At 41.0% G+C, this 27,248-nt stretch overlaps 1 long non-coding RNA gene across 1 annotated transcript in view; it reads left to right on the top strand.

Annotated features, from left to right (window-relative positions):
- Positions 1-24,180: 24,180 nt before the first annotated feature.
- The window catches only part of LOC148049288 (uncharacterized), a 32,875-nt gene continuing 29,807 nt past the window's right edge, over positions 24,181-27,248 (top strand). Inside the window, exon 1 of the long non-coding RNA XR_015695403.1 lies at positions 24,181-24,313. This is a non-coding gene — a long non-coding RNA (uncharacterized LOC148049288). The remainder of the gene's footprint in view (positions 24,314-27,248) is intronic.

Raw genomic sequence — 27,248 nt, 5'->3', positions numbered from 1 at the left:
AGAAATTGCCTTCCAGTTGGCAAGGGACAGATTGTGGATAACACGATCCATTTCTGCCTCCCAAAATTGTAAGTAGTCCATCATCACGCTGGTTAAGCAGAAAGGGTGGATTAATCAGTAGTAGTCAGGGCTACAGAAACAGAGCAGCTAGCCTTTATCCTCCATTTGCGGCTTCAGTACAGAATCAGAGTTTGGGGGGGGGGGAAATAATTCCTTCAAAAAAAGGATGGCCTCCAATCTTCTGCCTCTAGTTCACTTCTTGAAAGCATTTCAGTAGACGAAGCAGACCAGCAGCTCCTGAGGAGCCAAAAAAAAACCAGGATATCCTAACAGAAAAATGAGCATAATCTTCTCCCAGGCTTGTTTATCGCACCATAACAAGGACCCCTGGCTCCAGCGTAGTGAACCCCAACCAGAAAGAGGCATTCCCCAAAGTCTTCTGGGTACTTCACTGTGGATACGGTGAAAAAGGTCATTGCCAGGCACACTGGACACTAGACTGGAGCATTTGAATCTCCCTTCTCATGATCTAAAACCTTTTTTCCTCTCCTTCCAACTAATTATTTTCCTAGAATGTTGTTAATAGCAACAGCAATAGCAGTTAGACTTATATACCGCTTCATAGGGCTTTCAGCCCTCTCTAAGCGGTTTACAGAGTCAGCATATCGCCCCCCAACAGTCTGGGTCCTCATTTCACCCACCTCGGAAGGATGGAAGGCTGAGTCAACCTTGAGCCAGTGAGATTTGAACCTCCGAACTGCAGATAACAGTCAGCTGAAGTGGCCTGCAATACTGCACTCTACCCACTGCGCCATCTCGGCTCTCCATATGACTAGAAGGAAGTATACCCCGAATACAGAGAAAAACAAATGTGTGTCGATGAAAGTTCTTGGGAAAGTGGCTTATAAAGAAATTTGAGGAGTTAAGGCATTTAATCAACACGGGCAGAACGCACCGATTACGGAGAATCATTGGCCCATTTCTATTTGGGAACAATTGTGACACGAAAGTGTGGGCCTCCCTCTTCACTCTGTGTAAAGCCTGCTTGCAGTGCAGAACCAACAGGGCTGTAACGATGGACGAGAAAAGCAATTATTGCTCCGTGAATGGAGAAAAGAGTGTAGAGGAAATCGGAGACTGTAGGAACAACCTTGAAGTTACAATTACCTTGATTAAATGTTTGCCCTTGAAAGACATCGGTAAGGAATTGGTTTATTGTTGTTCTGCAGGGCTCCCTGTCTGCATAGGAAAACATCCTAGCTTAAATTAAATAGGGAGGTGTGCGTGCTGCAAGGGCTTTCGACGGCCAGCAAATCCAAAATCATCAAACCACAGGTAAGCAGCTTGTTTCGTGACACCGAGTGCATTTTATGCCTTTTAATATTCAAGGTAGCCAGTGACTTTCAGACCTACAACATACAGGAAAGTACCTTTTCTGTCTTCAATAACAACATATTTTGAAAGCGCTTCAGACAGAGCCATTTTTTCCCCCTCTTGATTTGGTATTCATTTAATAACAGCCAGCTAGAAAATAGAACCTGGACCTTGGCCTCTTTAATGAGTACATTCAATGAATTTCCATTCCATGCGGTGGTCCTTGGCACGGAGAATAGATTTTATTCTATTAATTTAGCACTCAGGTGTGTTCAGTGTTAAATAGAGGAAGGAGAGTCCTGGGAATAAGGGGCACTTATTGCCTCAACCCCAGTTCCGACGGCTTTGCTTTCAGCTTGGGTGCTGAATTGCTGATGATAAAAGTCAACCTTGTCAGAGAAATCATGAAGTGTTAATGGGACTTTTATTGAGGAAACTGTAGGCCTTCGATGTTTAAAGACACTCTGGGGAGAATATGTACAACTATAGGGAAATTAAAATAGTAAAGATGAATACGACGGTGATCCCTGATATCTATATTCTCTGTTCAGAAATACCGAAGCCAAGAATGCTATGAAAGTCTCTCATTATTTGTATCAGAAATACCAGTGTTGATTAAGTGTATGGTGTGTTCCTTTTAAATTTGTTCTCGTCTTTCCCCTATTTTTTTTATTTTTCTTTTATCTTTGTATTTGTAAGCCGCCCGGAGTCCTACGGGATTGGGTGGCATATAAGTTTATTAAATTACGTTAAATTAAATTAGTGGGAGTCAGATATTTAACTCAGAGAAGATATAGGAAAGACTGTATCATGGCTTGTACTGATGTAAAAATAGTTACTACTAGTATCTTCTACATGGAGAAAAGATATATAAAGGAAACATCCTTGAAAGTCAATCGTTGGTCAATTAAATCAAACCTTTGGGAATTGATGAATTGAATGCTAGCTATTAAAAAACATGCCAATGGTCAGTTCATACATTAATATGTTATCCTTCTGTGACAAATGGCTAAAGAGAAAATGCATCCATCCTCAAAAGAGGGGGAAAGGAAAATCCTGGGAATTGCAAGGTAGCTATATACAGGGCGGGGCATAACCTTTTCCTAGGGGGTCACAGCAACACTTGTAATAACAACACAAATAATTCATACACCATTCGAAAGCCCATCAAAAACTGAGTTTATTGACACGATTTAATAGTCAGTATGACCACCATTAGCCCTTCGAACAGCATTCAAACGAGGTGGATAAGAACACAACAAATCTTCAAACAGTTCCGTTCGATTTTCAGGGCGGGGCATAACCTTTTTCTAGGGGGTCACAGCAAGATCGACAGCAGTTTACAACTTCCGCGACACCTCATTTTAAAGCCCATAAAAAACTGAATTGAATGAGCTATTAAATGTTAAATTTGTTTTGGTTGAAACTTTGAGAATGAATTTGGAAACTGTGTTGAAAAATCTGGAAAATCGAACGGAACTGTTTGAAGATTTGTTGTGTTCTTATCCACCTCGTTTGAATGCTGTTCGAAGGGCTAATGGTGGTCATACTGACTATTAAATCGTGTCAATAAACTCAGTTTTTGATGGGCTTTCGAATGGTGTATGAATTATTTGTGTTGTTATTACAAGTGTTGCTGTGACCCCCTAGGAAAAGGTTATGCCCCGCCCTGTATATGTCATCATATATATTGATATCTGTTGAAATGTTTGGTAGATTACCAATTCTTTGAGACACAAATCTATGATAACCACTGATTTACAAAGTTTTTCGTGTGTTGATTGTATGGTGATATTATCTATGGGAGTAAAAATTGATTTAGATTTGGACTAATGGGCAAGCAATTAGGAAAAAAAATATCATAGAATGCTGGTTATGATCAGAGGTGGCTTCCTACTGGTTTGGCTCAGTTCGGCCGAACCAGTAGTAACTAGGTGCCTGGATCGCTGGAACCGGCAGCGACCCAGTCCTGCCATGCCCCTGAACTGGTTTTCTTGATGGTGCCATAGGCGCCGCCATCTTGTTTTTGCCTTCTGCGCATATGCAGAGAATTTTTTCTTGCACTGTGCATGCATGTGCAGTGCACATCAAGCACACATGCGCCGGGGGGGCACGTTCCTGAGTGAACCGGCAGTAGAACCTACCCTGGTTATGATAACTGAAGTGAGATTACCGCATGGTCAAAAATGGAAAGGTTTGATACTACGCACAATAGCAATAGCAGTTAGACTTATATACCGCTTCCTAGGGCTTTCAGCCCTCTCTAAGCGGTTTACAGAGTCAGCATATCGCCCCCAACAACAAACCGGGTCCTCATTTTACTCACCTCGGAAGGATGGAAGGCTGAGTCAACCCTGAGCTGGTGAGATTTGAACAGCCGAACTGCAGAACTGCAGTCAGCTGAAGTAGCCTGCAGTGCTGCATTTAACCACTGCGCCACCTCGGCTCTGGGTAACAATGGAGGAATGATTGCTAAAAATGATGGAATTTGCCGACCTGGCTAAATTAACTTCTTTGATTAGAGAAAAAAAAGGTAATATCTCCATTTATGGTTGATTGGAAACCTTTATCAAATTTTTGCATAAAACAGGGGGGGGGGGGAAATACATGATTTATGGCCTCAATGATTAGAAAAAAAGCTGGATCCTAGGAAAGAAGAAGCTTTCTTTTATAACCATATGAGTAAGAAATAACTTTGTAATAATTATATTTATGTTTCCTTTGGGCTCTCTGACCGTGGTTGATTTTTCCTGTTAGTTTTGGTGGAGACGATATTTTCTCCTTGGTAGTTCCTTGATTGTGGTGTTGTTGTCTGAGTTGGTAATCCCTTGATTAAGATATTGTTTACGGCTTGATAGTTTGTCTGGTGTTGATAAAGCTAGCTAGAAAGGAAACAAAAAGACCAGAACGCTTCCTCACCAGCACTTAATATCCAAATAATCAGGATCAGTACCAGAAAAATAATCAAGCAATAAACAACAGCCCAGACAAGGAACTACCAAGGAGAAAACATCACTTCCTCCAATAGGGCCAGATACTTTACACAAACAGAGAGCAAACCCCATTCCCCTCAAGCACTGAAGGTATTGCCTAGCCAGGCAATGAAATGTCTGCACGAAAACAGCCAACTCAGACAGCACCAAGGACCCTACACTACATACAGTGGTGGGTTTCAAAAAATTTTGGAACCTCTTCTGTAGGTGTGGCCTGCTTTCCGGGTCTACTGGTGGAACCTCTTCTAACCGGTTCGGTAGATTTGACGAACCGGTTCTGCCGAACTGGTGTGAACCGGTAGGAACGCACCAGTGGTGGGTTTCAAAAATTGTTCGAACCTACTCTGTGGGTGTGGCCTCCTTTGTGGGAGTGGCTTGCTGCCCATGTGACTGGATGGGAGTGGCTTCCCACCCATGTGACCGGATGGGCGTGGCTTGCCGCCCATGTGACCGGATATGAAGATGCCGATGATACTTGTCAGAACCACCTTAAATTGCCTCACACACAGCACTGGCATGCATAAGAATAGGATGTCAACTTGTTTTTTAAAAGGCATCTTTGGTTTGCGTTGAAACAACTTCAACACACGCAATGTTCTGATTGCACCACAAACGCAGTAGTCATCCTTACCTTTCACAGAGGCACTGAGGTTTATAAATAGGAGCATGATAGGGTAGAATAATCATATCCAAGGACCAGGGGTGGGTTTCAAACAATTTTGGAACCTCTTCTGTAGGTGTGGCCTGCTTTCCGGGTCCACTGGTGGAACCTCTTCTAACCAGTTCGGTAGATTTGATGAGGAGATCTAACTGCCTAGCTCACTTTTTTTCTCTTTTTTTAAAGTTGATTTTTAATTGAAAGTTTTACAAAGAGCATAAAAAACACAAACCAATACAAAACAGAAAAGAAAGAAAATAGGAACGCGAAGGACCAGAGAAAAGAAAAAAATATTTAAAAAGGAGCTTCCAATTTCATTGGCAGCACATATAAGCATTAATAGAAGAGACTATATGTAGTCAGAGGTGGATTCCAGAGGTGGGTTCCTACCAGTTCGCACCTATTGGGTAGAACCGGTTCGTCAAATCTACCGAACCAGTTAGAAAAGGCTCCACCAGTGGACCTGGAAAGCAGCACCGCCTGCTGCTGTGGCCTAGAGATGGGGCTCTCACCTGACAATCAGGAGGTAGTGAGTTCGATCCTAGGTAGAGGCAGAAGTAGGATCTCCTGCTCGGGCAATGCATTGCATTATCTGCAATGTCCCATCCAACTCTGTTAATCTGTTAATGCATAATGGAGTGAGCTCCCGTTACTTGTCCCAGCTTCTGCCAACCTAGCAGTTCGAAAGCATGTAAAAATGCAAGTAGAAAAATAGGGACCACCTTTGGTGGGAAAGCAACAGCTTTCCGTGCACCTTCAACGTTTAGTCATATGTTTATGACCACAGAAACATCTTCGGACAGCGCTGGCTACTTCGGCTTTGAAATGGAGATGAGCATCACCCCCTAGAGTCGGGAACAATGAGTACGCATGTGTAAGGGGAACCTTTACCTTTAACTTTATCCTTTTCAACAAGTATCTTGAACTATACCTGTGAATGTGGCTCTAGGTATGTGTCTTTTTTTGTTTATCACACTGGATTTTAAAGCAAAGTATCTTGTGTTGTGCAAGGGACAAATTTAATAGAATCTGTTCCTTCGGGCATCTTGGTTGAACACCTGAATAATGTTTTCTGCTCTTTATATCTCAGCGTCTGTTCACCTCTGTAGTGTTTCTTTCAGCATTATGTAACTTTAAGGGAACATTGTGAATGTTTTCTATACTAAACAAACTGATTCAAGAGATATCTTCTAGCTGGAATGCAAACACGGGTGGGAGTTTTTGCCGTTTTTGAACAAGCCATTACACGTGCATAACTTGATAGCTAGAAACCTGTCACACCTAAAAGATAACTGGTATATGCATTTTAAAAGTTTATATACAATTTGATCTGTTTTTTCTACATAAGGAGGCGTCCCTGTTTGCACTTTTTAGAGAAGGAAGGCAGCAAGATTATCTTCAATATACCCATATTCAATGCAGCAATTTCCTGAATTCTAATTGCTGGAATAAAGGGGAATGTTTCCTTTTTATGTTTTGGGTGGGTTTTCCAGAAATCCCTGACTGTTGTGGCAGCAACACAATTGGGCTTTGACAGTTTGATCTGGCCAGCTTCGATGTAGGTTCTTGTATTTCTAAGAGTCTGGCCTTTGTTAAATTGTATTCATGCGTAAGGTGTGAGAACATGAACCGCAGATTTGGTCTTCTGCCGCCTGATTTCCTGGTCACAAAGCAGAACAATCTGAAAGGGGATTGCAAATGATGTTCTTCCCAGGGTTACTATCAATTTACCCATAAGCTTATCACTTACTGTAACGACTGTAAGAATCTCCACCTGAATGCATTTGGGATCATCCAGTTTATTGCTCAACTAGCTGAGATACAATGGATATAAGGTTGGCTCATTTCATGGAAGGAATTTAAAAATGTCTGAACAGGCTTAAGACCCTTTACTTTCTTATTCAAAATCAATTAATATTCATAGGGCTACTTATAAAGTTTGAAACAAAAACTTACAAAGTTAATAGCCTGATTTAAAAGTCTGGTCTTTTTAAATGTTTAGCTAGTATCAAAAAAATATAGTAAGCTAGACACCTCGAAAAAGGGACGCAACGGATCAGTGGCTGAGATGCTAAGCTTGTCGATCAGAAGGTCGGCAGTTCAGCAGTTCGAATCTCTAGCGCTGCATAATGGAGTAAGCTCCCGTTACTTGTCCCAGCTTCTGCCAACCTAGCAGTTCGAAAGCACATAAAAAATGCAAGTAGAAAAATAGGGACCCCCCTTGGGCGGAAGGTAACAGCGCTCCATGTGCCTTCAGCGTTTAGTCATGCCAGCCACATGACCACTGAGACATCTTCAGACGGCACTGGCTCTTCGGCTTAGAAGCAGAGATAAGCACCGCCCCCTAGAGGCAGAAATTACTAGCACACATGTCCGGGGTGAACCTTAAGACACCTGGAGAGTCATCCTGAGAATAAGGTTTGGTTAAGTAGGCTCCACTTCCCAGAAGATGGGGAAGCAATTGTCATAATCATCTTAGTGCACCGTGAACAGTAATTCAAGAAGCTAATTTTGGACTCTGAACCTGATTGTTAATGTAAGAATGTTAATGAGCGGTATCTTTAGATCAGTGTTTCTCAACCTTGGCAACTGTAAGATGCATGGACTTCAAGTCCCAGAATTCTCCATCTTTAGATTGCGTTAGATGGTGAACTGACATTACTAGCAAGCATCAAATGATTTTGAGAGAGGAGCTTTTTATATGGTCAGTTTCAGGGGTGGGTTTCAACCGGTTCGCGGCAGTCCCCGCGAACCGATTGGTCGGCAAACCCTGAAGTAAGTAACTTCCAGGAACGGCGAAGGGCCCACCCGCCCGCCCGTGTTGCTTACCTGTTTTTGACGAGTTCTGCGCTTCCACGCATGCGCAGGATGCATACAGCGCCTGCGTGATCCTCCAGGAGCAGCTGGAGCATCGCACAGACGCTAGTACGCATGCGTGCGCTGCGCGCGTACACGAGGACGCCGCCGGCCCCGTTCCAACCGAACCAGTTGGAACGGGGCGAGAAACCCACCCCTGGTCAGTTTGCATTACTCATTTTAAACACAACCGGGAATATATCTTGTTCATTATGCCACGCAAATTTTGTTTCAGAATCCTGTCCCGGTAGCACCCTCGATTATGAAAATACCCCAATGGACGATAAAGCACGTCACAAGAATTATACTGCCTGAACTTTTAAAAATCAGATAACGAGTTTGGAGGAACTTTAAAAGTCTCAGGCTATTGTGTAACTTAAGAAAATCCCTGATGTATTTCCCAGCATTTTGGCCGGTGGAATGATGGTTGCCTCTGTTTAATTTGCAATTACGTACATGTTATGTGGGAAAGCCTTCTGCGGATGGCTTTTCTCTTTTAAAATTAAAAGCAGATTTCAGACGATTGGCAGTGTTAGACTTTTACCTAACATGGTTTGTTTATATGTCAGTAGGGATTTCCAGTAGTGTTTCATTAAAGAATGATACTTTTTTTTAAAAAAAGAGACTGTCCTGACATTCAGAAGCATGTTCCTTAAAGCCCTACATGGTTTAGGACCTGGCTACCTGAGAGACCACCTCCTGCCACTTACCTCCCACGACCAACAAGATCGCACAATGCCGGCTGGCGGCCCCACAGGGGAGGGCTTTCTCTGTTGCTGCGCTAGCCCTGTGGAACGATCGGTTCCACCACAAAACCGCGGAGGACAAAATCGCGCTCGACGAAAGCGCACATTTGACGTCATCACAGCGCGACGAAAACATCGCGCTGTGATCGAAAAATGTAAAAATAAAGCTAAAACCTTACCCTAACCCCCCCAAACCTAATCCTAAACCTAACCCTAAACCTAACCCTTAACCTAACCCTAAATCTAACCCTAAACCTAACCGTTAACGTAACGCTAAACCTAATGCTAACCCTTAACCTAACGCTAAACCTAACGCTAACGCTCTAAACCTAACCCTAACCCTTAACCTAACCCTAACCCTAACCCTAAACCTAACCCTTACCTTTATGTGAATCGGCTTGCTTTAATTTTAATTTTATTTCAATTTTTAATTTTTTTCGTCGCGCTGTGATGACGTCACATGCGCGCTTTCGTCGAGCGCGATTTTGTCCTCCACGCTTTTGACGGGTCACGGAACGATCTACCCATAGAGATCCAGACCCTTACCACTCTTCCGGCCTTCCGTAAAGCCGTCAAGACCTGGCTGTTTCAGCAGGCCTGGGGCTGTTGATTGATATCCAGCCCCGCCTAGATGGAATGGATGATGTGGACTTTTAATTGTATTTTTTATTCTTAAATTTTAAATGTTTCTTTTGTCTTGTTGTGAGCCGCCCAGAGTCCCCATGGGAGTGGGCGGCATACAAATTTTTATTAAACTCGAAACCTCACCGACAGAGACATTTCACAACCCGAAGCCCCACCCTTGTCCAAATTGATTCAACTCTTGTAGAACTAATAGGTGAGACTTGTTATAAAATATGCTAGATAAGATTACATGGCGCTTTAGCGATGGAGTTATTCTGCTTAATTGAAATGTTGCAAGAAATATTCTAAATGCGTGTGTGGTTTTCTGCTTCACTAGTCTGAACTTTGGAAAGTGATGCCATGGAGTGTATGTGCATTGGTGTACATCAGTGGTTCCCAAACTTGGCAACTTTAAGACTTGTGGACTTCAACTCCCAGAATTCTCAGAGCTGGCTGGAGAATTCTGGGAGTTGAAGTCCACAAGTCTTAAAGTTGCCAAGTTTGGGAACCACTGATGTACATGGAATGCATACATCTGACCGTGTTGAAAGCCCCCTTCAAGTCCCTGGATATTGAACCCCACCTCATGGGAAACCCTGGCACAAGATCGATCGACATGGCGCATGATGATCCATCAAGGCCGCCTGACATCTGAGGACAGAAGAACAATCAAGAGAAGCAAGCACTCCGCAAAACCAGAGCTGCAAATGCTGCAACAATAGTGCTCACACATGTCTACCCGACACGTGGCAGAACATTTCGGGCCCATAGAGCAGAGGTGGCATTCAGCAGGTTCCGACCAATTCTGGAGAACCGGTAGCGGAAATTTTCAGTAGTTCGGAGAACTGGTAAATATCGCCTCTGACTGGTCGTGCCCCCATCTACTCTCTGCCTCCCGAGCCCCAGCTGATCGGGAGGAAATGGGGATTTAGCAACCTGTTGGAGTGAGGTGGGAATGGAGATTTTTCCAGTATCCTTCCCCAGCCCTGTCCACCAAGCCACACCCACCAAGCCATGCCACGCCCACCAAGCCACGCCCAAATAACTGGTAGTAAAAAAAAAAAAGAATCCCACCACCAGCCACCTGCAGACACATTGTGGCAGTCCACAACCTGTTAAGATGTCAAGGTCCGCGCATGTGTTGAAGTTGTTTTAACGCAAACCAAAGATGCCTTTTAAAAAAACAAGTTTACCATCCTATTCTTATGCATGCCAGTGCAGTGAGAAAGGTAATTTAAGGTGGTTCTGACAAGTGTCGTCGGCATCTTCATATCCGGTCACATGGGTGGCAAGCCACTCCCATCCGGTCACATGGGCGGCAAGCCACTCCCACAAAGGAGGCCACACCCACAGAGTAGGTTAGAACAATTTTTGAAACCCACCACTGATCCCAAGTATCTTTTATAGTGTAACAATAAAAACTTGCATTCAGAGAGAGAAATGAGACACTTATTTTGCAAAGATCTTTCTAAGATCTTTCTTTCTTTCTTCCTTCCTTCCTTCCTTCCTTCCTTCCTTTCTTTCTTTCTTTCTTTCTTTCTTTCTTTCTTTCTTTCTCCTCTTCTTATGATGGTCCTGATTCTGGTTCTAGTAGATTTACTTTCCACACAGACATATTAGTTAGTTGGCTGGTGATATTAACATGGAACTAAATGGTTGATATAAGCCTAGTTGTGATTATCAGAACAATTAATTCTTACAAGTATAGTTTTTTTAAAAATGTATTCCTAATATTAGTACTTAGAAACTTATTAATTTCATCGGTGATAAGCTGTAGAATGGTTTTGACATCTGGCATCTAGAGTTCATTGCAGAAGCAGAGAACAAGAAGTGGCGAAACACCCTTCTCTATTTGCTAAGTTCTCCATATCGAAGTGGTAAGAATGCCCGTCCAAGTATTTTCATATCTGAAAAATCAGTATGAGAATTGTAAAGTGGGAGGAAAATATTTACCTTTTTTTTAAAAAGTTACACATTTAAAACCTGTTTAAAATAATGTTAACTTGTAAACTGTTCTAAATATGTGGCTAAATATCTCATACGCAATAAGTGATAATTATTTACAAAGTATTTGTGGACATATGCCCAGAGGTTTATATCTTAAAGTGAAACTTTTTTTAAAAGGGCAAGACAACATAAAGCCCATCAAAATGTATAAAGAAGTCAATTCTGCTTGAGTTAAAAAAAAATTGTGGTCGTTTTAGAGCATAAAAAGGCAAAGAGAAATATGCAGTCAGATCTCCCTATAGAAGGAATTTTGATTGTGTTAGAGCTACAATTGAAAAATCCATATACCGTATTTCATAGAAGATAACTTTCCTGTAAGATAGAAGCTGGATTTAGAAGCCTGCCAACAGAACATTCATTTCAGGACAGCTTTTGTTAACCTGGTGCCCCCTAAAAATGGATGAGATTTCCAAGAAGCCCTTTGTCCAACTTCAAGAGTAATCAGGAATGAGCCCAATACATCAAGCTACATAGGACGGGGGAAATAAACACAATATGCCCACCCCAAAAAGAACTAGTAGACCAGAGGTGGGTTCCTACCAGTTCGCACCTGTTTGGTAGAACCGGTTCGTCAAATCTACCGAACTGGTTAGAAGAGGTTCCACCAGTGGACCCGGAAAGCAGGCCACACCTACAGAAGAGGTTCCAAAATTTTTTGAAACCTACCACTGACACACAGAGAGACAGACAGACAGAGAAAGAGAGACTCACACAGAGAGAGAAAGAGAAAGAGAAAGAGAAAGAGAAAGAGAAAGAGAAAGAGAAAGAGAAGAGAAGGAAGGAAGGAAGGAAGGAAGGAAGGAAGGAAGGAAGGAAGGAAGGAAGGAAGGAAGGAAGGAAGAAAGAAAGAAAAAAAGGAAGAAAAAGTGAGAGAGAGATGAAAGAAAAAAGGAAAAAGGGACAGAGAGACAAAAGGAAGGAGAGAGAGAGAGAGAGAGAGAGAGAGAGAGAGAGAGAACACATGACCGGCAAGCCACTCCTACCAGGTTACATGGCTGGCAAGCCACTCCCACAATGGAAGCCACACCCACAGAGTAGGTTCGAAATTTTTTTGAAACCCACCACTGTAGTAGACACTGCAGATGTTTGTAATACATGTTTCAGTCCATAACCTATCCAATAGACCAGTGTTTCTCAACCTCAACGACTTTAAGATGTGTGTTTGTGTGTGTGGACCAACTCCCCAAATTCCCCAGAAAGTATGGTGGCCGTGGAATTCTGGAAGCTGAAGCCCGCCTATCTTAAAGTCGCTGGGGTTGAAAGGCATTGCAATAGTCCATCTGCCATCCACCGCTGATGGTATAGGAGAGAAGTGGCTGTTAAGGCTTTCAGACGAAGCACAGAAGCAGCTACTAATCTGGGAAGTTTGCAAGTTTGCAAGTTTAATAACATTTATATGCCGCCCAATCCTGTAGGATTACAGTACAGAAATAAATCAAAAAAATAAAATACAAGAAAACAGCACACCATGCACTCTGTTCTAAATGGGGCTGGACCGTATTTAGAGCCAAGGTGGCGCAGTGATTAAATGCAGCACTGCAGGCTACTGCTAGATCAGCAGGTCAGCGGTTCAAATCTCACCGGCTCAGGGTTGACTCAGCCTTCCATCCTTCCGAGGTGGGTAAAATGAGGACCCAGATTGTTGGGGGCAATATGCTGACTCTCTGTAAACCGCTTAGAGAGGCCTGAAAGGCCTATGAAGCGGTATATAAGTCTACTGCTATTGCTATATTGCTATTTAGGGGTCAACAGCCCCAGGCCTGCCGGAACAGCCAGGTTTTAATGGCTTTCCGGAAGGCCGGGAGAGTGGGAAGGGTCCGGATCTCTGCGGGTAGATCATTCCACAAGGCCGGAGCAGATCAAAGCAGAGCTCCCCCTGCTAAGACCAGGATAATGATGGGGATAATGCAGCTTTGGATCTATCTGCATTGATATTGATAGTAGCTCAGACAATGTACATATACACACACCAAGGATTTCCACCACAAAACCGCGGTAGACAAAAGCGCGCTCGACGAAAGCGCGTACGTGACGTCATCACAGCGCGACGAAAACATCGCGCTGTGAGCGGTAAATTTAAAAATAAAGCGAAAACCTTACCCTAACCCCCCCAAACCTAACCCTAAACCTAACCCTAAACCTAACCCTTAACCTAATGCTAACCCTAACCCTAACGCTTAATGTAACCCTAAACCTAACCCTAACCCTAACCCTAACCCTTACCTTTATGTGAATCGGCTTGCTTTAATTTTATTTTAATTTCAATTTAATTTTTTTTCCGTCACGCTACTGATGACGTCACGTACGCGCTTTCGTCGAGCGCGATTTTGTCTACCGCGGTTTTGACGGGTCACGCACACCAAGAATAATGAGTCAGACCTGGCCAACTCACCGCAAAAGCTGAACTCCAGAAAAACAGTATGCTAGAGACGTAAATCTACACTAGACCCCCCCCCCCTCAAAAAATGTCTGGGTGTAAAAATCCTGAGCAAACATGTGTGCTATAAAATATTTTCCCTTGGAGAACAATCAGCTGTCATGATTACAGTCAACATTTGTGTAATATTTCAGCCAGATCACTCCATTTACTGTTTGCTAAGAACATGCATAATAAACCAATAATTCTACATCGTAAAAATCCAATGATCTGTGACTATGTCCGCATTTACGCTGCTTTTTCATATTTGTGTTATTTTTATTAAGAGGTACCGCCGGTTTAAATGCCAGTGAGATAAGTAGCAATATTTGTTAGATAGGATATCAAGGCTATTGGGAATGGGGAGGGGGGATTGCTACTTATCTATACTGGGGCATTTGACTTCAGAAAGGGGGGACTAAGCAGGGACTCTCCCCATAACTGGTACTCAGTCCGCTTCAACAATGCTCCACTGTCTGGCTGTGCAGCCAAAATGTACCTGCTCTATCCTTGTTAGAACTGTCAACTAGGCATTCTCCCACCTCCTGTAAGCCCACCATCCCATGACAAAGGAGGAGGTTAAGGAACAGCCAATGACAACGTAGTGGTAGCAATTGCTCTCAGTTTTGGCAGCTGTTGCTAAATAAGCAGAGGGCTCACACGCTGCGTCTGGTGGATTGTGTTGAAATCCTGATTAAGGAAAACCTCTCTCCTCGTGTTTTGCCCAGGGTGTGTTCTGGAAGCTAAGGCTAACTCAGTCTGGGCTGAATTCTGAGTTGGCAACAATAAGATCTAGAAATCTCTCCACCCAGTTGGCAGCCCAGATCTCAGAGGTGGGTTCCTACCAGTTCGCACCTATTCGGTAGAACCGGTTCGTCAAATCTACCGAACCGGTTAGAAGAGGTTCCACCAGTGGACCCGGAAAGCAGGCCACACCTACAGAAGAGGTTCCAAAAGTTTTTGAAACCCACCACTGACACACACACACATACAGAGACACACAGAGAGAGAGGAGAGAGAGAGAGAGAGAGAGAGAGAGAGAGAGAGAGAGAGAGAGAGAGAGAGAGAGACTCACACAGAGAGAGAAAGAGAAAGAGAAAGAAAGGAAGAAAGAAATAAAGAAAAAAAGAAAAAAGAAAGAAAAAGTAAGAGAGAGATGAAAGAAAAAAAGAAAAAGGGACAGAGACACAAAAGGAAGGAGAGAGAGAGAGAGAGAGAGAGAGAGAGAGAGAGAGAGAGAGAGAGAGAGAGAGAGAGAGAGAACACATGGCCGGCAAGCCACTCCCACCAGGTCACATGGCCGGCAAGCCACTCCCACAAAGGAGGCCACACCCACAGAGTAGGTTCGAAAAAATTTTGAAACCCACCACTGCCAGATCTATATAGCCCAAATGCTACCTGTAAAAGAGTAGGAGCAAGCAGAGAATTGTGTGGGGTGAGATAAAGTGGCTTCTATATGTGTGGCTGTGGCTAATGTGGGAAGGTAAAGAAAACAAACCCAGAAGCTGTCTAGGATTTCCTTGGCGTTTTCCCCAAATGGTGGGATGGGAAATGCCTTGCTTGCTTTTTAGTTCTCTTAACGATAAGCCCTCACCTCGCTGCATTGATCTAATCCTCAGATTCCTCCTAATTCCATGCTTATTTGATCTGATATCAAAACGTTTCTGGTCTTCTTGCTGTGCGTCACCATGTCTGGAGCTTCAGTGATGTTGTTGCAGTCAGGATGTTCTCAGCTGCTCGGGTGTACAAAATGGCCCTTTTCCTCTCCAGTTGCCGAATGCTCTCCTCCGTTACCATTTTAGCAATAGCAATAGCAGTTAGACTTATATACCGCTTCATAGGGCTTTCAGCCCTCTCTAAGCGGTTTACAGAGTCAGCATATCGCCCCCAACAACAATCCGGGTCCTCATTTCACCCACCTCGGAAGGATGGAAGGCTGAGTCAACCCTGAGCCGGTGAGATTTGAACAGCCGAACTGCCGAACTAACAGTCAGCTGAAGTAGCCTGCAGTACAGCAGTGGAGAATGGTCTTCGTAGAACTTTCCTAGCGATCTTGTTTGGGTATTGAAAAAGGAAACTGAAGAAGGGATGGCTGAGAGGGCTGAAAGCCCTATGAAGCGGTATATAGGTCTAACTGCTATTGCTATTGCTATTGCATACAATGGTGGACCCTGATTGTCATACGAATCTATTCCTCTCCCAGAATAATGCCGGACCCATATTTAGAATGACCGTAGCTCAGGGGCAGCTGGCTGTCAGAGAGCACCACTGCATGGACAGCCTCTTAACTTGGGCAACTTGAAGGGTAATCCAGAGTATTTGTTTGGTTTCCAATACGATTGATAAAACTATCAGAATATGAATCATACCTTCTGGTGAAGAGTACCAGATCTCTGATTTCCCAGGCTTTTTATCACCCAGCCCTTCACAAGGCAAAAGAGTGTGATTGGAAGTCATTTTTTCCCCACACAATGGGTGGGAATAGGAACCCTGCTGATTGGAAGCGAAAGGCGTCACCAATCACTACAATTAATTTGTTCTCCATTAAACCCCGTGGGAGCACCAATGCCATTTCTTCTTTTATTTGTTTCATTTATATACTTTCTATTTCCATCAAACAGTGTGTGATCTGGGTACAGTTATTTGAACAGTTGTTATTATTAATATTATTGTGATGAATAAAACAACAAATACGTGTTCTAATAATTGTACCCTGATCACCAATGTCATTTCTGAAGTGGCAGGTTGATCAGGTGTTGGGACAGAGCAAATGTTGTGGATGGAATGGAATAGAATGGAATGGAATGGAATGGAATAGAATAGAATAGAATAGAATAGAATAGAATAGAATAGAATAGAATAGAATATTGGAATGTAGAATAGAATAGAATAAGAGAGAAGAGAAAAATAATAGAATGGAATGGAATGGAATAGAATAGAATAGAATAGAATATTGGAATGTAGAATAGAATAGAATAAGAGAGAAGATAAGAATAATAGAATGGAATGGAATGGAATGGAATGGAATACAATAGAATAGAATAGAATATTGGAATGTAGAATAGAATAGAATAAGAGAGAAGAGAAGAATAATAGAATGGAATGGAATGGAATGGAGTAGAATAGAATAGAATATTGGAATGTAGAATAGAATAGAATAAGAGAGAAGAGAAGAATAATAGAATAGAATGGAATGGAATAGAATAGAATAGAATAGAATATTGGAATGTAGAATAGAATAGAATAAGAGAGAAGAGAAAAATAATAGAATGGAATGGAATGGAACAGAATAGAATAGAATAGAATAGAATAGAATAGAATAGAATATGCCACTCTCTCGGTCTTCTGAAAAGCCACTAAAACCTGGCTATTCCTCATGAACGAGGTCCAGCCCCACCCAGATTGAGTGTATGGTGTGTTGCTTTTAAATCTGTTTTCTCCTTCCCTATTTTTTATCTTTTTATCTTTTTAATCTTGTATGTTGTAAGCCGCCCGGAGTCCTACGGGATTGGGCGGCATATAAATTTATTAAATTACAATTACAGTTACAATTTACAACTTCTGTAATGTTGTACTACTAATGGCACACCAAATGAGCTAGAGCAGGGGATCTCCAACCTTGGCAACTTTAAGTCTTGTGGACTTCAACTCCCAGAGTTCCTCAGCCAATAAAGTTGGTTGAGGAACTCTGGGAGTTGAAGTCCACAAGTCTTAAAGTTGCCAAAGTTGGAGACCCCTGAGCTAGAGGATAACCCTGACTGTCTGGATGAACCCTTAAACTGAATATAATTGGAAAGTTGCAATATATTATTTTGGCCAGAGAACCAAAGGCAATTGCTAGAAATGGCAACCATGGGGAACTTCTTCACATCTAACTTTTCCCAGTGGCCTTCCAAGCTGATCAAGCCAGCTCTTTTATTGCCAGCATGCTTTTACTATGGTAACCAAAATATAAATGTTGGAGAATTAAGATGCGGGGACAATCATTTCTTAATTATTAGGGATAAAGTGTATAAAATATGTAATGTAAGCTTTTCTACTCTCACAAATGTCAGATTTCCTGGTCATTAATTAAAACATAAAGTGAGGCTTGATAAAAAAAGAAACACCTTTTGCCTAATGCATAGTTAAACTATGGCATTTGCTTCCATCAGATATGGAAATGGCTACCAATTGAGAAAGTTTTAAGGGAGGACCAAACAAATTCATAGTGGTAGCCCTGTCCATCAGTCTTGATGGCTGTATACCCTCTGTAGATACTGTATGTTGCATCTTAAGGAGCCAAGGTGGCGCAGTGGTTAGGGTGCAGTACTGCAGGCCACTTCAGCTGACTGTTATCTGCAGTTCAGCGGTTCAAATCTCACCGGCTCAAGGTCGACTCTGCCTTCCATCCTTCCGAGGTGGGTGAAATGAGGACCCAGACTATGGGGGCGATATGCTGACTCAATTTGCTAAAAATCTGTAAACGGCTTAGAGAGGGATGAAAGCCCTATGAAGCGGTATATAAGTCTAATTAATAAATAAATCTGAAGTTGAAACTTTAGGGAGCAATAATGGAAAAGCATTATCATTTATTAGTCCATATATGAGATCTTTGTGAATGCATTGAACTGGCTACCCTACCTCACCATAAGTTGAATTAGAGGACCCACTGACTGATCGACTGAGATCCTACATTGGTCTGGGAGAGTGGTGGGATTCAAATAATTTACCAACCAGTTCTCTGCCCTAATGACCAGCTGGGTAGGCGGGGCTCGGTGGTCATGTGATCATGTGGGCGTGGCCAAGTCAATGTCGCTCAGATCGATGGGCGCTTCGCCTTAGTTGTTACAATGGTAATAAGGGTTAACCAGAGAGGCAGTTTCTGTAAGCAGGGCAATAAAGATGAGGCTAGAAACAACACCAGGATGTTTCCTTCCTGCCTTCCTTATAGGATTAGCCCTGCAAAGTGGGGAAAAAACAAAAGGAGATTTCTTCCAACAACCGGTTCTCCGAACTGCTTAGAAAGTTACCAACCGGTTCTCCTGAATAGGTGTGAACCGGCTGAATCCCATCACTGGTCTGGGAGGAAGGGAGGGAATGGCTTTAATAATTTTTTTGAGAGAAAGGAGTGCCTGTTCTCTCCACTTTCCCCAGAAAGCACCTTGCCTTAAAACACCCCAGGTTCATTTGCAAGCCTTGCTTTATCACTGTTAATTTGTAATTGCAGGTGTGCCTGAGGCCTTTCACCTATAGATAAAACCGTGCAATTTCTCATGCAAACTATGATTAAAACTCTGTATCACTTTCATTCTCCAAACACATTCAGTGTGTACCTTAGTCTATGCACTGATATTTTACAACTAGCTTTACCAAAAAGGGGTGTGTGATACAGTCATTGGTATTCTACAATTTAATTATCCAGTTCTTAAATCTTTTTTTCCCACAGCTGTGTGTTAAGTGGATGCCACAGCTTTTCAAGAACATGAAAGTAAAATACCTCCGTGGAACAGAAAATACAATGCTACACATTGGCAGAAAGCGGAATCAGCTTCATTCCGCGAAATGTCAAACCTGATAGGCAATTTATGTAATACAATCTGATTCATAATTGACTAATAATCTTATTTGAACAGAGAGAGAATTCCCTCAAGTTTTGGCACAAAGTTTAGTTTTTCTGTATGCAGCCAGCCTTCACAAAAAATAAAATGAACCTACATCCAAATGTTGGTTGTTTCAATTGTGTTGTACTTAAAAGTACAACACAATTGTGTTCAATTGTGTTGTACTTAAAAGTACAACACAATTGTGTTCAATTGTGTTGTACTTAAAAGAACATCATGCTCATATTATCTTTTCCAGGGAACTCAAGTGGTTTGAAATAATGAGCGTCCACTCCATACTACCACTGATGATGTTACGTACTCTGGTAATGAAAAGTCTGCAAGACAACAGCTAAGCTTATAGCGTACCAAGAACCACACAGTTCATCGCTGAGCTACAAATATTCTCTTGTCTCAGCACCTACATTTAATACATACACAAACCACACTTCTGCTTCTCATGGATGTTCCATGTAGCCACATCCCTATTAGGGTATCATGGATATGTAAACAGCCACCTACAATTCAAAAGCTGAGGCATTTCAATAAATGTTAAGGTGACTCTTGGGTGTTACATTTCTTTCACCCAGTTTTTATGGCTGATGTTCCTTTGCTTCCTTTTGCGAGCAAGATGCGTATACATAATACAAACTCATTAAAAGTAGGATGTCTTATGCTACTGCTGTCCTCTTGTGGCTTAAAAGAAGAGCCTTTAAAGAAAAAGGCTATAGATTGCCGGTATTTTCAGACAACAAGCAAAAGAAATCGAAATCATTCCTACGAACACTCCATTTTAACTGCAAAGCAGTTGCCTTTCCTTGGCAAATCAAATAAATTCCCTTGGGTTAATGAAAGAGGATGCCCGCCTTATAGTTAAACCATATCAATATATTCTTTTGTGATTTTACGTGATTTTATATCAAGGCAATTTGAGGCAGCGCGCACTCATATTTTAAAGTCAAAATCAGTTAATTTTGACTTTAAAATATGAGTGCGTGCTGCCTCGAATTGCCTTGATATAAAATCACGTAACGATTCAGCAAAGGTGAAATCGGAATTTGTAAAAACAAATGGATCTTTTGTAAAGGTAAAAGCTCCACATTTTCTTTTCTCTTGCAGAAAGTTTGCTCTCCGTAACTTTCAGAACTGTGTAGATTTATGTGGAAGGGTAGTGTCTTTTTTCATAAACCGATTCTGTCCCATTTCAATTTAAAAAATATATATATCTACACAATCCTGGCTTAAGTCCCAGGTCTGGAGGCTGATGTTTACGATTTGCTTAAGGTCCCTGTTTTGTTTGGTCGATTTTATTTTTTTTATCAGATTATTTTAGTCTGCACTGTCTGTCTGAGTCTCTGCTGCCCACTGAGTGGCCAATACATTTAAATAAACACTGGATAATATTGTATGTATTTTCTAACGTTCTTTAAAAATTTGAACATTCTCTACATTTTAAACTGTAGGAAGTTATCACCCGGGGCCTCTCCCAGAAAAACGAAATATCCTAGGAAATATTGAAAAGGCAGAATATTCCTCTGGATGTGAAAAAGGAAGAAACAAGTTTTAAAAGACAGAATAGCTGCCTGTAGCTTCCTGCCCATCCCCACTTTGTCAAAGGGGCCATTAAGAAGGCCAAGCTAGTCCACTTTACATAATAAAGACTTTTCCACTGCAGCCCCAGGGGGGAATGGGAGTAAAGGCACGGTAATATTGGCCCTTTACTCAACTGACCACATGGTATCTGAGAACTCATCCATATCTGGATTCAAAACACAGCCCAGAGAGTTGCCCCTGCATTCTAGATTTTTTTTTTATGTCAAGGAAATATCTTTTATTAGAGTCATACAATTTTTAAATAGGGGTTAATGGGGGAGAAGAAAGAATAAAAAAGATGCAAGGAAGGATTGAACATTATAATTTGGTTAATGTAGATTTAGTAGGTTTTTTTTAAAGCAAAATACATAAGCCCATCATCTAGTAGTATTGGTTGGAACATTATAGAATTAGTGGGCTGAATAGCATACATAAGGATAATAAGGTGAAAAGAGTATGGAGAATAGCATACTACATATGCCTAACAACAGTGGTGAATTTGTGGGCTCTTCATGGCTTAATATATACTGTGCATTATAAAATTGTTGAAGGACAAGTAATTATGTTGTTAGGGCTGATTCAAAAGCGGGTGGAAAATGAAATGAAAAGCCAATGTAGGAAAAAGCATCAAAATTTCAAAAGCATAACAGCCCAGGCACGGAGATCTTCTTTTCTAGATGGTGTAGATTGATTGGTCTTGACAATCCCAGAGAAAGTCTATTAACCAGAAGCATTTTTTAGAGTAGCGACACATTTTTCAGGGCAAACACATTTATTCCCCAAAGGAAAGATAGGTAGGTGGGTGGGTGGGTGGATGGATGATAGATAGGTAGGTAGGTAGGTAGGTATCAGATAGATAGATAAATAGATAGATAGGTAGGTAGGTAGGTAGGTATCAGATAGATAGATAGATAGATAGATAGATAGATAGATAGATAGATAGATAGATAGGTAGGTAGGTAGGTAGGTAGGTAGGTAGGTAGGTAGATGATAGATAGGTAGGTAGGTAGGTAGATAGATAGGTAGGTAGGTAGGTAGGTAGATGATAGGTAGTAGGGAGATGATAGATAGATAGATGATAGATAGATAGATAGATAGATAGATAGATAGATAGATAGATAGGTAGGTAGGTAGGTAGGTAGGTAGGTAGGTAGGTAGATGATAGGTAGTAGGGAGATGATAGATAGATAGATGATAGATAGATAGATAGATAGATAGATAGATAGATAGATAGATAGATAGATAGATAGATAGATAGGTAGGTAGGTTGGTAGGTAGGTAGGTAGGTAGGTAGGTAGGTAGATGATAGATAGGTAGGTAGGTAGGTAGGTAGATGATAGGTAGTAGGGAGATGATAGATAGATAGATGATAGATAGATAGATAGATAGATAGATAGATAGATAGATAGATAGATAGGTAGGTAGGTTGGTAGGTAGGTAGGTAGGTAGGTAGATGATAGGTAGTAGGGAGATGATAGATAGATAGATGATAGATAGATAGATAGATAGATAGATAGATAGATAGATAGATAGGTAGGTAGGTAGGTAGGTAGGTAGGTAGGTAGGTAGATGATAGGTTGGTAGGTAGGTAGGTAGGTAGGTAGGTAGATAGATAGATAGATAGATAGATAGATAGATAGATAGATAGAGTAGATAGATACATGATAGATGATGATGATGATGATGATGATGATAGATAGATAGATAGATAGATAGATAGATAGATAGATAGATAGATGATAGGTAGGTAGGTAGGTAGGTAGGTAGGTAGGTAGGTAGGTAGGTAGGTAGGTAGGTAGATGATAGGTAGTAGGGAGATGATAGATAGATAGATAGATGATAGATAGATAGATAGATAGATAGATAGATAGATAGATAGATAGATAGATAGATAGATAGATAGATAGATAGATAGATAGATACAGTAGGTAGGTAGGTAGGTAGGTAGGTAGGTAGGTAGGTAGGTAGGTAGATGATAGGTAGTAGGGAGATGATAGATAGATAGATAGATGATAGATAGATAGATAGATAGATAGATAGATAGATAGATAGATAGGTAGGTAGGTAGGTAGGTAGGTAGGTAGGTAGGTAGGTAGGTAGGTAGGTAGATGATAGGTTGGTAGGTAGGTAGGTAGGTAGGTAGGTAGGTAGGTAGATAGATAGATAGATAGATAGATAGATAGATAGATAGATAGATAGATAGATAGATAGATAGATAGATACATGATAGATGATGATGATAGATAGATAGATAGATAGATAGATAGATAGATAGATAGATAGATAGATAGATAGATAGATGATAGGTAGGTAGGTAGGTAGGTAGGTAGGTAGGTAGGTAGGTAGATAGATAGATAGATAGATAGATAGATAGATAGATAGATAGATAGATAGATAGATAGATAGATAGATACATGATAGATGATGATGATAGATAGATAGATAGATAGATAGATAGATAGATAGATAGATAGATAGATAGATAGATAGATAGATAGATGATAGGTAGGTAGGTAGGTAGGTAGGTAGGTAGGTAGGTAGATAGATAGATAGATAGATAGATAGATAGATAGATAGATAGATAGATAGATAGATAGATAGATAGATAGATACAGTAGATAGGGAGAGGAAGAGGGAGGAAGAAGGAGAGCAGGGAGAGGGAGGGGGAGAGGGAGGGGGCGGGGGAGAGGGAGTTTTTTTTAAAAAAAGACAGAGAGACTTCAACTCCCAGAATTCCTTAGCCTTGGAACTGAAGTCTCCACTCCTCCCCAGCCACCTACCCAATCCAGCATCTTAAAGTTGCCACTGCTTGAAATTGCATTTGAGTACAGCAAGCAGAGGGGTATCATTTTCTGTTCAGTTATTTTCGCTGGAGTATTTAGTGCAATATTTCCTGCTTTCTCTATTCCTAAAACCAGCATGGGACTTCCCTTCCTTTGTCCTGGGATTAAAGCTATTCTCAAAAGCAGAACTCCCAGTTCCCAGTGGTTGAAAGTTTCAGCTTCCTCCTCTTCCTTCAGCCTTTCTGGGATCAAACAGTTACCACCTTCCTTATACTGCAGCACCAACACACGGCTTTTCAAAGCTATATCACAAATGGGAAATGCATAAGTTCAGTTTCCAGACACCAGCAAATAATTATCAGCCCTTTTGAAAGCGAGAGAAATAAATGCTTATGTTATGAATGAACCTCTTGATTCTGAGCCAATGATATAGTTGTAACATCACCGACTTAATACAACGAACCCCAATATGGGATTTTTAGATACTATTTTATTTAATAGATGGCTCTGTCCAGTCTCTAGCTGGAATTTATTTACTCATTTCAGAAATTTTGAATTTGTATGCTATTCACATTCAAGACTGCATGATCTACCACAGTGTTTCTCAACCTTGGCAACTTGAAGATGTCCGGACTTCAACTCCCAGAATTCCCCAGCCAGCGAATGCTGGAATTAGAACCTGTAAGGGTATGGCTAGCTGATGAGAGCTAAATAGCTTGAAATAGATCTATACTAGTCTCCCTTTATTTATTTATCAGCACAAATACAACACAAATGTAACAAGGGCAACAGTAAAAATATTGGGTTTCTGTCTGGATGGTCTCTTGCGATGGACAGAGAGTGGAAGCAGTGGGCTTCCTCCCATATTTGGGCATAGCAGGGGTTGTAACACTAAATACATACCTATCTCCCTGGCTCAGCTGATAATGGAGAAGGATCTTGTGGCTTAGTGGTTAACACATCTGCCTAAGATGCAATACAGCACAGGTTCTAATCCCAGTAAGGGTATGGCTAGCTGATGAGAGCTAAATAGCTTGAAATAGATCTATACTAGTCTCCCTTTATTTATTTATCAGCACAAATACAACACAAATGTAACAAAGGCAACAGTAAAAATATTGGGTTTCTGTCTGGATGGTCTCTTGTGACGAGCCGAAGGACAGAGAATGGAATTGTGACCTTCCTCCCATATTTGGGCATACCAGGGGTTGTGACTTTAATACACACACACACACACACACACACACACACACACACATATACATACATACATACATACATACATACATACATACACATATATTGCTTCGTTCCCCTGACTTTAAGCATTGTGTAAAACATTCTTCTTCATTCTTCGTTAAACCAAAGATATCAGGGCACGAGATAAGAAAATGCTATATAGACAACTTTGGTGATACTTGACATAATCATGGTAATTCCATCTTGTAGCGTATCACAAGTTCAATTTTATTAGTAAAATGCAGGTAATTATTTGTGAATTTCACATCTATTGTGACTGTTTCTTGCAGTCACATGAAAGTTGCATTGTCCACTGTTTTACCTACTGTCATATCCTTCTGGCTTATAATAAAATGTTCAAGAATGGGACATTGGCTAAATTAGGAAATAATCTTTTACTGTTTTTACTTACTCAAGAATCCTAAATCCGGGAATCCTAAAAAGCACCAAAGCTTTGTATTGTGGCCTTAAAACATTCGTGACTACTTGAACGTTCTCTGAGCTTGCGCAATACCTGGTGTAACAATGATATATCACAATATCTCATACTCATGTGTTCAGTTTCAGGAACTCGCATTTGCTGAGTCATGTTTTAAGGCCACAATCTCACCTTTTCTATGGTTCCTAGCAAAGCAAATTGGTCAGTATGTAATAGTGGGTTAATGTTAACTTTAAAACTGACTCAGATTCCGATAATACCATTCTTCTTAATTATTGTAGTGTCAAATGTAAGCCATAGGGCCCAAGACATTTTTTAAAAATAATTCCTCCAGTTCCTTTCTGATTTTCTACTTCTTCTTTTTTTGCATAGGTCATTAGGAATTGGTCATGTTTTATGAAACCTGGGTGTGGATTTTAATACAAAACCATTTTACATAATGTTCTTGAATGTACTGTTCGGCTGTTCAAATCTCACCGGCTCAAGGTTGACTCAGCCTTCCATCCTTCCGAGATGGGTAAAATGAGGACCCGGATTGTTGTTGGGGGCGATATGCTGACTCTGTAAACCGCTTAGAGAGGGCTGAAAGCTCTATGAAGCGGTATATAAGTCTAACTACTATCTAAGTTGTACATTATATGTTGTACGTTTTTTTTTTTGTAAACGTACAACAAGTTTATTTAAAATTGCTGTGAAGAATATCAGAAGCGAGGGAAGAGAAGTAGAGGAGGAGGAGTTTATTAGCTAAAGTGATAGAACGCTAAAGAAAAGACTATTTTATTCCAAAATATACTAATATACTGTTCATTGATAGTGTAATAGGAACTCACGTTGCACTTTGTTTACAGTATACATTAGTTTCTTTTATGTACAATAAAACCACATGTCATTATCTAATCCTAACACTTTTTAATTTACATTGAATTTTAATTAAACATAACTTTTAAATAAATTGACGAGTTTTAGTAATAATAATGCAATAAGCACGTGCACATTTTTAACAACAGAAGAGGAAACACTGACCCATCACAATCCCTTTTAACTTCAACATTTGACCTCTGTTTAAGATCTCTTTCTTGGTGAGGCATTATTGAAAGCATGGGAAATCCTCTCTTGCTGCTAAATAAGGCCTTTTCCTGTCAAATTCCTGCTATATGACTGATATCATGAGATGGATAAAAGATACAATACAAACGTTACTAATATTCCCACAGCACAAATCCTTGATTAGAGTTATAGGCTTGGCTATTAACAGTAGCAAACAGTATTTTATTTTATTTTATTGGCTGAAACTGTTGATCTAAGTGTACAAACTTTACTGTGGATAAGTGACTGGAACAAGTCTTTGATTCACCACAGTCTTGCATTATCATTAATCCTATATTAAAATGGGTCTGCAGTTGAGGCTATAAGGGAAACCAGAATGCAAAGAGATGTAAGGAGATAAAAAAAATATTTAAGATGCTACCATAAAGTAGGACGTAAAGTGAAATTTGGACATTAGAGCCGAGGTGGCGCAGTGGTTAGAGTGCAGCACTGCAGGCTACTTCAGCTGACTGCAGTTCTGCAGTTCGGCTGTTCAAATCTCACCGGCTCAGGGTTGACTCAGCCTTCCATCCTTCCGAGGTGGGTAAAATGAGGACCCGGATTGTTGTTGGGGGCAATATGCTGACTCTGTAAACCGCTTAGAGAGGGCTGAAAGCCCTATGAAGCGGTATATAAGTCTAACTATTGCTATTGCTATTAAGTGTGAAACCTACTGGGTCAGGCTGGAGAGCCTCTCGGGGCCCCTTTACTTCTATATTAAAAAGCCACATAGGCAGAGTTGGAGCTTGCAAAAGAACAGGAAGCAAGTTCCTAACCACAAGATGTTCTAGCCAACGTCCCTATGTCAAAAGCCTATGTCAAAAGTCCAAGGTTCAATTAAAGTTCGATAAT

The sequence above is a fragment of the Thamnophis sirtalis genome, unplaced genomic scaffold (assembly GCF_051295495.1).
Source record: "Thamnophis sirtalis isolate CommonGarterSnake01/CBP01778 unplaced genomic scaffold, rThaSir2_p1.2 scaffold_2, whole genome shotgun sequence".
In the NCBI taxonomy this organism is placed as follows: domain Eukaryota; kingdom Metazoa; phylum Chordata; class Lepidosauria; order Squamata; family Natricidae; genus Thamnophis; species Thamnophis sirtalis.
The sequence above is the reverse complement of the archived record's forward strand: the minus strand, read 5'-3'. Positions and strand labels throughout refer to the sequence as shown.